This window comes from Schistocerca gregaria, chromosome 9 (genome assembly GCF_023897955.1).
Source record: "Schistocerca gregaria isolate iqSchGreg1 chromosome 9, iqSchGreg1.2, whole genome shotgun sequence".
Lineage (NCBI taxonomy): Eukaryota > Metazoa > Arthropoda > Insecta > Orthoptera > Acrididae > Schistocerca > Schistocerca gregaria.
The window spans coordinates 89,830,276-89,843,915 of NC_064928.1; the positions used below are offsets into that span (position 1 = coordinate 89,830,276).

The 13,640-nt window shown below is 45.8% G+C and overlaps 1 protein-coding gene across 1 annotated transcript in view; it reads right to left on the bottom strand.

Annotated features, from left to right (window-relative positions):
- Window positions 1-13,640, bottom strand: part of LOC126291446 (neurofilament heavy polypeptide-like) — a 110,694-nt gene that overhangs the window by 49,783 nt on the left and 47,271 nt on the right. The window lies entirely within an intron of this gene.

Below are 13,640 nucleotides of genomic sequence, written 5' to 3' on the forward strand. Positions count from 1 at the left end.
GGCAACATGCCACACGGGCAGCCATGTGGTCGTCCGTCAGCATTCGTGGAACCCACCTGGATGACACTTTTCGCATTTTCAGGTCGTCATGCAGGATTGTGTGCACAGAACCCACAGAAATGCCAACTCTGGAGGCGATCTGTTCAACACTCATTCGGCGCTCCCCCAAAACAATTCTCTCCACTTTCTCGATCATGTCGTCAGACCGGCTTGTGCGAGCCCGAGGTTGTTTCGGTTTGTTGTCACACGATGTTCTGTCTTCATTAAACTGTCGCTCCCACGAACGCACTTTCGACACATTCGTAACTCCATCACCACATGTCGCCTTCAACTGTCGATGCATTTCAGTTGGTTTCACACCACGCAAATTCAGTTAAACGAAAGCTTGCACGCTGTTCAAGTAAGGAAAACGTCGCTATTTTCAGTATTTAAAACAGTTCTCATTCTCGCCGCTGGCGGTAAAATTCCATCATCCGTACGGTGCTGCCATCTCTGGGACGTATTGACAATGAACGCGGCCTCATTTTAAAACAATGCGCATGTTTCTATCTCCTTCCAGTCCGGAGAAAAAGAAATCGGAGGCCTTAGAACTTGAATGCACCTCGTACATTCCGTCTTACTGTATCTCGTTATTACTATATCTCGTTAAGGCGTACAGCACCGCGCAGCATTGTCACAGACACCCGAATTTCTCAATGAACATGGCCTAATAGAATGCAGTACATTGTACTGAACACCGAATGTCAAACAGAAACAGTGGCTGGAATATTTAACAAATCGGTATGACGTATGCTGAGACGTCAGGCAATACATGTAGGGTAAGGCTGGAATACATTCAGCAAATACTCGAGGACCTCGCGTATAACAGCAGCTACTCTGCGCTTATGGAGTCGCCCTCTCCAGTTTTCTGCATCCTTATAAGACATGATGGCCAGGGCCCGATTTCAATTTCCTGCTGCACTATGGTGTATCGTCTGAGTTGTGCGACTGGATTCGTCATTTCCTGTGGATCGTAGCAACTGACGGATAGTGATCGAACACAAGCGGAAGTCCTATCTGGCGTTCCTCATGGACGTGTTATTAGCCCTTTGCTGGTCTTAATCTATATAAACGGTTTGGGGGAGTATCTGAGCAGCGTCTTAGAGCGTTTGGAGATGATCAAAACCAGCTGCAAAATTATTTAGACAAAAGACGTGTATGGGGCGAAAAGTGCCATTTGAAACTGGACATTAAGTGTGTGTAGTGCGCGCACTCTGAGGGATCCGTATAAACTTGTTTATATGTGTACATGGTTCATCTATAGGTTCACACCAGTACGAGGTATGTGAGAAAAACAGTGAGCCTACTTCTGTAGACCGGTGCGTTCATCACATCCAGATGCTCAGTCCGACTTTCAGCTCCGTACAGCCATCATGTGGTTTTTGAGAGCACATCAGTGAAATTGGTTTTTCTGTTGCGTGTTACGAAAACGGAACACAGAAATTTGGTGTTAACCTTGCGGAATCGGCGAGTGTGACCATTAAAAATTTGGAACATAGCTATCCGGAGAACGTTTCTTAATAGCACAAGTTTTTCGCTAGCACAAATCATTCTTGCAAGGCCCAGAACACATAGAAGATGAACCTCGCTCAAGGAGACCTTGAACTTCAAAAACCGATGAAAATGTAGATGTGTGTGGTCTTGTGAGATCAAGCCGACGTTTAACGATAAGCATGATGGCCGACACGTTAAGTTCTGCACATGCAGACAAATGGATGCTGCACCATTATAACGCCCCACATCACACAGCCGCTTCTATCGCGGATTTTTTTGACCTCGAAAGACAGTCCTGTTCTTCCCCCCGTCCCCTATTCCCCTGATCTCAATCTGTTACTTTTCTTTTCCCGGGATTGAAAAATATCTTAAAAAGAAAGAATGTGAACGTCATGTTTAACGCTCGCAATGGTAAACCATTTTCAGTAACGTAGATTACCTACGGGGAGGAGCGTACTTTCCGCCCACCATAAAAAATTTAAAAACAAATGAAATTAATTAATTGTTCTCGAATTACATTAATAACATACTCTTGAAAGATCTAGTGATACATAATCAGGATCTAGAACCCGAATGTTTCTTTTAAAAATGTTTCCAAAAATGCATTTTCTATCTTTCACTTACTTCGTCATTTAAGTTTACTAAGTCTAATTATCTTGGGAAAAATTAGTAGTAAAAGTTCTTACAGCACTATAGAAGTACACTTTACTATAACTAAAAATACTACGAAACCGTGAGGTATATAGAAATAGCTTAGTTACACAACACCGTTTTGTGAGACGAATTTATTCACCATTTTCTTCGGAATCTGCTTCTCACTTGGAACACAAAATAGTTTTCTTTGCACCATAGTTCTGCTTAATTTTCCGTCCAAGAATACCCTCCATACTTGAAACAACAGGCTTTGGCAGTCCTGCAATATTTGTAGCCCTTTCTTCAATGTATGGTTTCGTGAGCTGCAGCCCCAGTTATTGAAGAAAAAGTAGTCGCTTATTAGGTTTTTTTCTCGTTCCAGTCGAGGAAGCTCAAAAAAAACAGTGTGTGACTATTTACCGCTGCTATGTCTACAAGAGTATAGAAAACAGACAGCGGCCACCTTGTTGTAGCCCTGTTACTTGAATATTTCCTCACTATTTGATATATCGTTTCAACGTCACCTTTAACCTCATTACAATATAAATGGTTTTCTTCTTAGTGTTAGTAGGTGAACCAATTGCGGCGTCGCAGAAACAGCAGAGTTCGTTTGGGTTTTTCTCGGGGGAGATAAGAAAGAACTATGATTGGAATATTTCCAGTACTAGTATCACTGAAAGCAAATTTCCTAGAATGTAATTCCCGTCTTGAGATACCTTCCAGTTCCCGCGGTGTGTGTTTCCTAGTAGCTTGTAACTTTCCCACCACAGTTATCTCGTGATTCCCCCATAGGTGTTCCGCCGAATCAAGTGCAATGTCTGTAGTGACATTTCGCCCTGAATTATCTGTAGGAACCACCAGGCGTTTGATCACAGCTGCAGCGGAATCTGATTGTTGTGTACCATCACTTCATTTCCCAGTATAAGGCTCCATCCTGCTATCTAGTTTTAGCGTCTGTGAGCATGCTTATAAGTAGACCGTATTTACCGGGTTTTTCCTTCATTAAGACCTTGAAAGGACACCTGCCACGGAACAATGACACTTCATCAATAACGGTGTGCATCCCAACAGAATAATATTCTGGCAGTAATTCATTCATTTTATCAAAAACTGCTCGTGTTTCAGCAAACTCATCACGATTCCTGAGATCGCTTCGTGGCTCTGTCGTTAAATTTTAGTATTTTAGTAAGCTGCTGGTATCTGGTTCAGCTCATGGTAGCAGCATAAACAAACCTTCCTGAAGTGTTGGACCATAAATCTGTAATAATAATATTAAGTAGCCCTATATATGCCATGAATTCGAGTCAGTCTGCCTCTTCATTGGTACACTCTATTATGATGTTGACAATTTCTGAAGACAAAAACTTCTCAAATGACTCTCTTATTGTTCCTACTTGACCTTGGTCTCTTATGCCTTCTCTTCTTGCGACTCGTCTCCTGATGTGAGGAGGTTTGGAGCTAGAAATTATTCCAGTGCTTGTGACACACTTGTCACAAACATCGCAAGCTGCGCCGTCATCTGCTCCAGGTGCCCAGAGTTCATCTTCGGCGTCTGTAGGCACTCTGTTACTGTCCACATCCTCGCGCACAACACATTCCTCGTCAGGTTCGCTCACTGCGTAGTCAGTTTCATCAACTTCAATTTGAGAATCTGTAGATTCTTCCAAAATTTGTGATATTTCTCTCTCAGTAAGTGATTGTCGATACATTTTCAGTCACAGCTGTATCTAGGACTAGACTAAGTGCCACTGAACAGGAAACAATAAAGAACCAAAGGGAACGAATCATTGTTGGGACCATTGTTGCTGTGAAACCAGAGAAATATAATGTCCATGTGTTCTAAGGTCACGGAATGCTATTATTCGTGGAGTAAGACGACCGTTATGGAAAGTCGCAACTATTATCGAGGGGAGGGGAGGGGGGAGGGAAGACTTTACGACCACCTCGCTTAAACTTAAATTATGCGATTAAGCTTAAAACGAAAAACGTAAAACAACCAGAGGTGACAATAAATTATTATTATAAAATTTTTAAAAAATAAAGTAGCTGAGTAGATTTCAATATTTTCAAAAGGTCGGCATGAAGTACCCTCCCGCCCCCACGTTCTTTGGTACTGCGAGGGTTGAAGACGCTATCAGTTGAAACCTTTCAGCGCAGCTACGAAGACTGTGAACAACGAATCTGTCGGTGCATGGCTACAGAAGGAAACTACTTTGAGGGGGACAATATAGTTGTCTGAAAAAAAAAATGGTTCATAAAAAAAATCTGTCTCCTTACTTTTCTCACACACGTTGTAAATTTGCCAATGTCAAAATATGCGATTAACAGCTGTAACTTTGATTGGACTGACCTTAGGAGGTTTAGTTTTTTGCACCACGAATGCACGGTAGACTCTGGTATTTAACATAAATTTCCTTGAGATGTCTACCCGTTCCTGACACGAAGTTCCCCATCACAGCATTAGTGGTAAACCGGCCCAATGGACATCGCGTCATAAAACTGAACACCTATCAAGCATCAAAGCAAGAAGGAGGTGTAGTGAACCGTAAAAAAAGAAGCAAAATACAAACAGTGAACAGTCCAACGCGAAGACATGCTCTGAAGAACCACTGCGTCGTGGTTGGGTGATCACGGTATTCGACTGCAAAACGGCAGGTCCGTTTTCAAACCTCTATCGTGGCCTTTTTTTCACGAATTTTTTTTTTTCACGAACTGACATACCTATACAATTAGCAATTGTCACACAATACATTGACTACAGAATTTGAGCGATGGGGTATTGTATTGTATTTTAACTGGAGACGTAGAAACGTCGGAGAGGCTCCGTCCCCGCCGCAGCCGCAGTGGTCCACAACCCCACGACGACTACCGCAGTCCACTTCATCCCCCCACAACGAACCCAGGGTTATTGTGCTGTTCGGCCCCCGGTGGACCCCCTCCAGGGAGCGTCTCTCACCAGACGAGTGTAACCCCTACTCATGCGTGGTAGAGTAATGGTGGTGTACGCGTACGTGGAGAACTTGTTTGCGCAGCAATCGCCGACATAGTGTAACTGAGGCGGAACAAGGGGAACCAGCCCGCATTCGCCGAGGCCGATGGAAAACCGCCTAAAAACCATATACACACTGGCCGGTTCACCGGACCCCGACACAAATCCGCCGGGCGGTTTCCTGCCGGCGACCAGGCGCTCCTCCCGCCCGGCAAGTCATGTGGTAAGTAAATATTACCGACGCAAGTAAATGAGATGAATAGTCGGAGTAGACGAGATATTTCACAGACCTTTCGCAGAAATGAAAACAACAAATAAACGTTGTGACGTAGTTCATACCTGAAATAATTCAAGAGTCAAAGCTTCCAAAACGGAATTCTAGAGTCATAACATGTGGTATTTGTGTGGAGCAAACAGAAGGTAGGTACGTCTGTAGGTCCTTTCGTTACATGTCGCTATCGCAAACGGCCGTTACAACAGGATACAGGCACAAATTTGACCTCAGCGAACAGACGCGTCAACGATCGGACGCACACATAATAATTTTGCGAAAAAATAATTGCGTATGCTGAAGATTCGAAACGTGATCTGCCTCATCTCAGTTTAACACCACGACCACAACACCACGACGCCAGACTCATTCAGGGTGACTCGATGTGGCAATTCTTGAACTGTTTGTCTTTTGCTCCTTTTTGCACCTCCGTGTTACCGTGCTCCATTTATGTTCAGTTTTTGACGGGCTATCCAGTAGGCCGCTAAATCAGAGACGGGTCTGCTAGGCAGTTTCCCTTGTGAGAAAAATTGATCTTAATTGAAGGACAAACATACAGACTGACGGACGATCGAACGGACAATGATGTGATTCTGTAACGATTCCGTTGTTACCGATTGAGGTAAGCTACATTAGAAAGGGAAAATGGTATAGTGCGAGGGAGAACAATCAGTCCAGAGAACTTTTTGTTTCCGGTGGCTGGTTCAGGACCGGGACTGCTGTTAACGTGCTGAGGGCTCCGTGTGGAGCCGGTGCGCGTTTAATTGCAGCGCACGGCATTGACCCGCGCGCGCGGGCCCAGTCTCGGGGATGGTTTACGAGCCCTAGGCGACCGACGCGATTGTGCGCGCCGATTTATTTGATAGGGCGCGCTCTGATTACCGCGACCGGCCACGGGGGCAGGATTTGGCGGCACTGCGTCCGGCTATCGACCGCGCCACGCAGGATTTCCCGCTGATGCGGGAGCCAGCGCCCGACTCCCTACGCTTACCCTAGCTGGAAGGCACCAGAGCCTAGACCGGGAGCTCTGCTGGAAAAAGGAAGTGTAGCCAGTGTGGAGAAGGGGCAAAGAGGAAATACCGCTGCAACTCTGACCTTGAAACCTCCTAGCGCCACATCGGGAGTCGAACCAGAGAACTTGTATACTCCGGATAGTGCTCTAATCCCGCGTTTGTCAACCTTTTTGCCCTCTGTGGCACACGACAGTGCATTTCGAACTTTCACAACAGCGCTACACATGATTTAACTCCGTAATTGCAAAAAAAAAAAAAAGCAAAGTACACAATACCTTTTTTAATCACGTATGATAAACGGGCGACTTTATAATTACATGACAATGTCAGTACAATAGGTGATCTTTAAATAAGGGTTTTAGTCTCAGAAGTACGTTTTACTTTTCAAGAGCGCAAGGAAGGATACATCTACACTCCTGGAAATGGAAAAAAGAACACATTGACACCGGTGTGTCAGACCCACCATACTTGCTCCGGACACTGCGAGAGGGCTGTACAAGCAATGATCACACGCACAGCACAGCGGACACACCAGGAACCGCGGTGTTGGCCGTCGAATGGCGCTAGCTGCGCAGCATTTGTGCACCGCCGCCGTCAGTGTCAGCCAGTTTGCCGTGGCATACGGAGCTCCATCGCAGTCTTTAACACTGGTAGCATGCCGCGACACCGTGGACGTGAACCGTATGTGCAGTTGACGGACTTTGAGCGAGGGCGTATAGTGGGCATGCTGGAGGCCGGGTGGACGTACCGCCGAATTGCTCAACACGTGGGGCGTGAGGTCTCCACAGTACATCGATGTTGTCGCCAGTGGTCGGCGGAAGGTGCATGTGCCCGTCGACCTGGGACCGGACCGCAGCGACGCACGGATGCACGCCAAGACCGTAGGATCCTACGCAGTGCCGTAAGGGACCGCACCGCCACTTCCCAGCAAATTAGGGACACTGTTGCTCCTGGGGTATCGGCGAGGACCATTCGCAACCGTCCCCATGAAGCTGGGCTACGGTCCCGCACACCGCTAGGCCGTCTTCTGCTCACGCCCCAACATCGTGCAGCCCGCCTCCAGTGGTGTCGCGACAGGCGTGAATGGAGGGACGAATGGAGACGTGTCGTCTTCAGCGATGAGAGTCGCTTCTGCCTTGGTGCCAATGATGGTCGTATGCGTGTTTGGCGCCGTGCAGGTGAGCGCCACAATCAGGACTGCATATGACCGAGGCACACAGGGCCAACACCCGGCATCATGGTGTGGGGAGCGATCTCCTACACTGGCCGTACACCTCTGGTGATCGTCGAGGGGACACTGAATAGTGCACGGTACATCCAAACCGTCATCGAACCCATCGTTCTACCATTCCTAGACCGGCAAGGGAACTTGCTGTTCCAACAGGATAATGCACGTCCGCATGTATACCGTGCCACCCAACGTGCTCTAGAAGGTGTAAGTCAACTACCCTGGCTAGCAAGATCTCCGGATCTGTCCCCCATTGAGCATGTTTGGGACTGGATGAAGCGTCGTCTCACGCGGTCTGCACGTCCAGCACGAACGCTGGTCCAACTGAGGCGCCAGGTGGAAATGGCATGGCAAGCCGTTCCACAGGACTACATCCAGCATCTCTACGATCGTCTCCATGGGAGAATAGCAGCCTGCATTGCTGCGAAAGGTGGATATACACTGTACTAGTGCCGACATTGTGCATGCTCTGTTGCCTGTGTCTATGTGCTTGTGGTTCTGTCAGTGTGATCATGTGATGTATCTGACCCCAGGAATGTGTCAATAAAGTTTCCCCTTCCTGCGACAATCAATTCACGGTGTTCTTATTTCAATTTCCAGGAGTGTATTTTTGACCAGTTGAATGGCGATCTTCATATCTCGAAGTTAGAAAGCCTAACGGGCAATATTCAAAATATGAAGATTACACAAAAATACTTGTTCCATAATACGCTGAAGCGCCTGTGAAACTCATACTGGCATGCGCATTCAAACACAGAGATGTATGTAAAGAGGCAGAACACGGCGCTGCGGTCGGCGACGCCTGTGTAAGGCGACAGGTGTGTGGCTCAGTTGTTAGATCGGTTACTGCTGCTACCACGGCAGGTTATGAAGATTTGAGTGAGTTTGAACGTGGTGTTGTAGACGGCGCCCGAGCGATGCGACACAGCATCTCTGAGGTAGCGATGAAGTGGGGATTTTGCAGTATGACCATTTCACTTGTGTTCCGTGAATATCAGGTATCCGGTGAAACTATCAAATCCTGCAAGAACGTGGCGAACGACGGCTGAATGTGACAGAAGTGGAACTCTTCAACAAATTGCTGCAGATTTCAATGCTGGACTATCAGCAAGTGTCAGCGTGTGAACCATTCAACGGAACGTCATCGATATGGGTTTTCGCAGCCGAAGACTCACTCGTGTACCCTTGACGGCTGCACGACACGAGGCCTTACGCCTCGCCTCGGCCCGTCAACACCGACATTGGACTGTTGATGACTGGAAACATGTTGCCTGGTAGGACTAGTCTCGCTTCAAATTGTATCGAGCGGATGGACCTGTACAGTTAAGGAGAAAACTTCATGAATGCATGGACCCTGCATGTGAGCAGGGAACAGTTCAAGCTGATAGAGGCTCTGTGTGGGGCCTTTGCAGCTGGAGTGGTATGGGATCTCTGATACGTCTACACAAGACTGTGACAGGTGACACGTCCTCAAACAGCCTGTCTGATCACCTGCATCCATTCATGTCCATTGTGCATTCCGACGGACTTGCACAATTCCAGTAGGACAATGCGACGCCCCCACACATCAAGAATTGCTACAGAGTGGCTCCAGGAACACTGGTATGTGTTTACACACTTCCGTTGACTACCGAACTCCACAGACATGAACGTTACTGACCTTATCTGGGACGCCTTGCAACGTGCTGTTCAGAAGAGATCTCCACCACCCTAGTACTCTTACGGATCAATAGACAGCCCTGCAGGTTTCATTGTGTCAGTTCCCTCCATCACTACTTCAGACAATAGTCGAGTCATGCCACGCCGTGTTGCTGCCTGCAGACTTCTGCAGCGGTGCATATTTTCGCGTATTTATGTGCATTCCATTACATTTATTTACGTTGAAGGTCAAAGGCGGGTCTCTGCAGCAATCGTCGATGTGCCGCTGGTCTGCTTGCAATTCGTTAGCCCTCTGGCGTTGCAGTCATCCTATAGACAAGTGCATCGCATTTTGGCAAGGACCCCTTTGTTCAGATAAACGCTTTCGCCTCTATTTGCACGTTTCCTTTTGTCATTCACGTAATCGCGGTCGGACAGTCGGTTACGTGAAAATCTGATAGTGGCGCGTTACTGGCTTCTCCGTGCATAAGGAGTCTCCACTGAGTAGGTGCATACTGAAGTCCAATTAAAATTTCTTCACAGATCAGGCCTGTCACTTGTCGCTACAACGTTGCCACATCGGCTGCGAGGTAACGCTCGGGTACAGGCGACGCACAAACACGGCGGCGGACTTCACAAACGCTGCTGACGTGTGACGCGTAGCGGTGCTGGGAGCAGCGGGAATGCGGGATCGACAGGTGATTTTAAGTGACCTGCCACTGAACCGCAGCAGACGGCGCGTTTTCTAACCCTGAATTAACACTCGTGTCCTAACCTAATCACAACCTCGTTATGTGCAACTTGTCCGACAAAACATCGGTCAACAATCTGTAGCAGAACTAAAATCACGATCGCTTTGTTAAAGTGGATCCCTACGTATAAAATCCAAATATGCAATAAAGATGGGGACGGGAGCGTTCCCACTTCAAAACACAAGTTTGACATTGCTCACGACAGGGTGCGAGGTGGTAGGGGGGCGGGGGGGAAAGAGGTAGGTAGTTGGCCAATTGTAGCACAGCCAGATGTCCCCTTTACGAATATCAACTTTTCACCTAGCAATTGTTGTTTGTAAGATGCGTCCTTTTCGACATATTTACGAGTAGTTGTCTCAAGTTAAAACAAGCACCCTGTATATATTAGTTAGTCTGTTCATACCTCTGTGGGTCATTTTTAATACGAGGGCAATCCCGAAAGTGAGGTCTCCTATAAACATAGACCTGTTTATTTCTACAATGGCTTACATCAGTTTACAGCTTCAACATTTAGCTATTTTTCGACATAATCACCATTTCTGTCGACGCATTTTTGTAGACGCTGTGGTAGTTTTTGTATGCCCATGTCATACCAGCTCGTTGCCATGCTCTTCAGAAAGTTATGAACCTCTTCTTTCACCTCGTCGTCGGAGTTGAATCGCTTTCCGGCCAAATGTTCTTTTAACCTAGGTAACAGGTGATAGTGACTGGGTGCCAAGTCAGGACTATGGGGTGGATGGGTGATTATGTTCCTCTGAAACTGTTGCAGGAGAGCAACGGTTTGCCGAGCGATGTGTGGGCGAGCGTTGTCACGGAGAATGTGTACGCCCTTGTTCAACATTCCTGTTCTCCGGTTCTGAATTGCACGTTTGATTGTTTGCAGAGTTTCACAGTACCTGTCAGCATTAATCGTGGTCCCAGCGATTCAGCTCCGACGAAGATGTGAAAGAAGAGGTTCATAACTTTCTGAACGGCATGGCGGCGATGTGGTTTGACATGGGCATACAAAAACTACCACAGCGTCTACAAAAATGCATCGACAGAAATGGTGATTATGTCGAAAAATAGCTAAATGTTCAAGCTGTAAACTGATATAACCCGTTGTATAAATAAACAGGTCTATGTACTTATAAAAAATAGGAGACCTTACTTTTGGGATTACCCTCTTGAATTAGGTTGGTGCATGACGTCTTGGCGTTTTTGTTTTGCGTGTTGCTATTCCGGTTGCTGTGGGGTTTATTTATAGATTTGCTATTTTTATCTGTAGTTTACTGTCGCTGTTTGACATATGGTCAGTTTGTGATCCGGAGATAGCGAATGGAGCTGTGGACGCCACAAGACGGAATGTCAAGAAGTTTCCATCACATTTTTCTGTTTGGTAAGTGCGGTGAACTGTGATCATTCCACCATCCAGTCGGGTGTATGGGTACCGCAAGCTCTAAACCAAAATCACAAACATCAGCGGGTGCCCACATGTGCATCTCTGTTTGCTCGTCATAGATTGTCTCATGATCAACAGCGACCACTACTCTCCTGTATCATTAGTGGTGCCGAGAAAGGGTATCTTTATGTTAAAATAAGAAGTAGAAAGTTATGGTTGGGCCCAAACAAAGCAGAAACGCCCTGTAGAAAGGCCAACACCCTTCCACAAAAGATAATGATATGCAGCCGGTGGAATAGCGACGGCCTGGTGTACTAAGAATTGCTTCCCCGAGGTGTAACCGTCACTGCTGACATTTATTGTCAGCAACTGAGATGTCTTGCAGACGCAATCCAAGAACAACGACATTCTGTTAGACTGATAAAAACCACTTCACAGAAGTTTGGCCGGGAAGTCATTCCGCACGCACTTCGTTCACCTGATCTTGTGTCTTCAGAGTTCCATCTCTTCTCTCTCTATCGAACAGTATTCAAGAAAATTTCTTTCCAAATGAAAATGTGGTCCGAAAATGACTCTACGAGTTCTTCGCCTCAAAACTACGTCATTTCTACAGTCGCGGAATCGAAAAGTTACCTCAGAGTTAGCAAACCTTTGTAAATAGTGAAGGAGAATATATTATTGACTAAATTCTCTGTTATGTGGATCTGTTGTGTTTATTAAACCTATGGAACAACGCTGCGATTTTATTCACCAATCCAGTACAGCAAATACTTTGCGAGTAACAAACAAGTCGACTTTTTTTTTAATTATTTTCGTACGTTCTTTGTGGCCTTGGGTCATGACGCATTCAACCAGCCTTTGATACATGATATGCTACGAATTAAATGACACACAATTTCTCTCTCTCTCTCTCTCTCTCTCTCTCTCTCTCTCTCTCTCACACACACACACACACACACACACACACACACACACACACACACACACACACACACAATATTTACATTTGTATTTGTGGTAAACATAATCGTCGTATGTTCAGCTCGTAAAAGGAGCGTCTTAAAAGTTTGGTGAATGTCTCAGAAAATCAAGGAGACAGGAGTTACAAACAAAATACCTTCACTGGCCTTCACTGTAATTGTAATCGGTTGCAATACACTTGTGACACCGATTTGTAAACACTTTGGAAACTGGCAGCAAACGCTCTTGTAGCGTAGGCCTGTACACACGAGGTACGACGTGTGCTGATGTGAATTTGTTGGACGGTTACTCAATTACATGCACTGAAGATGGCTGTCTATAGCTGAAATCTGGATATGTAAGATTAATAAAAAACCCGGTGGGATTGCGACTCATTGCTGTGTTCCTATCCTTCTTTAACACATTCAGGTACATAAGAAAACTAAAGGGCTAGTGATTAAAAGATTTGTTTCTCTGTGGTAACTGGAGGTTTTATAAACAAAATATATTATTTCAAACATTCGTACTGCTAAAAAAAAGCTGGGTCGTATTTCTTTAAGGACAGTTACAGAACACAAAAAATGGTTCAAATGGCTCTGAGCACTATGGGGACTTAACTACTGTGGTTATCAGTTCCCTAGAACTTAGAACTACTTAAACCTAACTAACCTAAGGACAACACACAACACCCAGTCATCACGAGGCAGAGAAAATCCCTGACCCCGCCGGGAATCGAACCCGGGAACCCGGGCGTGGGAAGCGAGAACGCTACCGCACGACCAAGAGATGCGGGCTTACAGAACACATTACACTTAATACATCGAAAAATTACAGAGGCTGTGTATATGTTGTCTATTTGATGTGAAATTCTGAGAAACAGTTTCTGCTTAAAGTAAAGCATAAATTAACACCTAACTGTTCACAAATATTGTAAGTGCGATTTTAAACACACTTTGAAACACAATGAACACATCTCTTGCTGACGTCTGATTTTATCATTCGGTGCTCTGGACTCTTTGCATTGCAGCTGGTCTGCAACCTTCATGATGTTTTCACTACCGATGATAAATTCCTTTGTCGACTTGAATAATTTCCAATTAGATTTCTGGCAAAGCATTGTCTGAACTCTAGGGATGATAGTGTTGATTTGAATCCTGATTCTTCTGCCAATTTTGAATATATCACATATGCATTGTTTACATCGATGTCAAGAAGGTCAAAGAAAATTAAGTCACTTTCTTC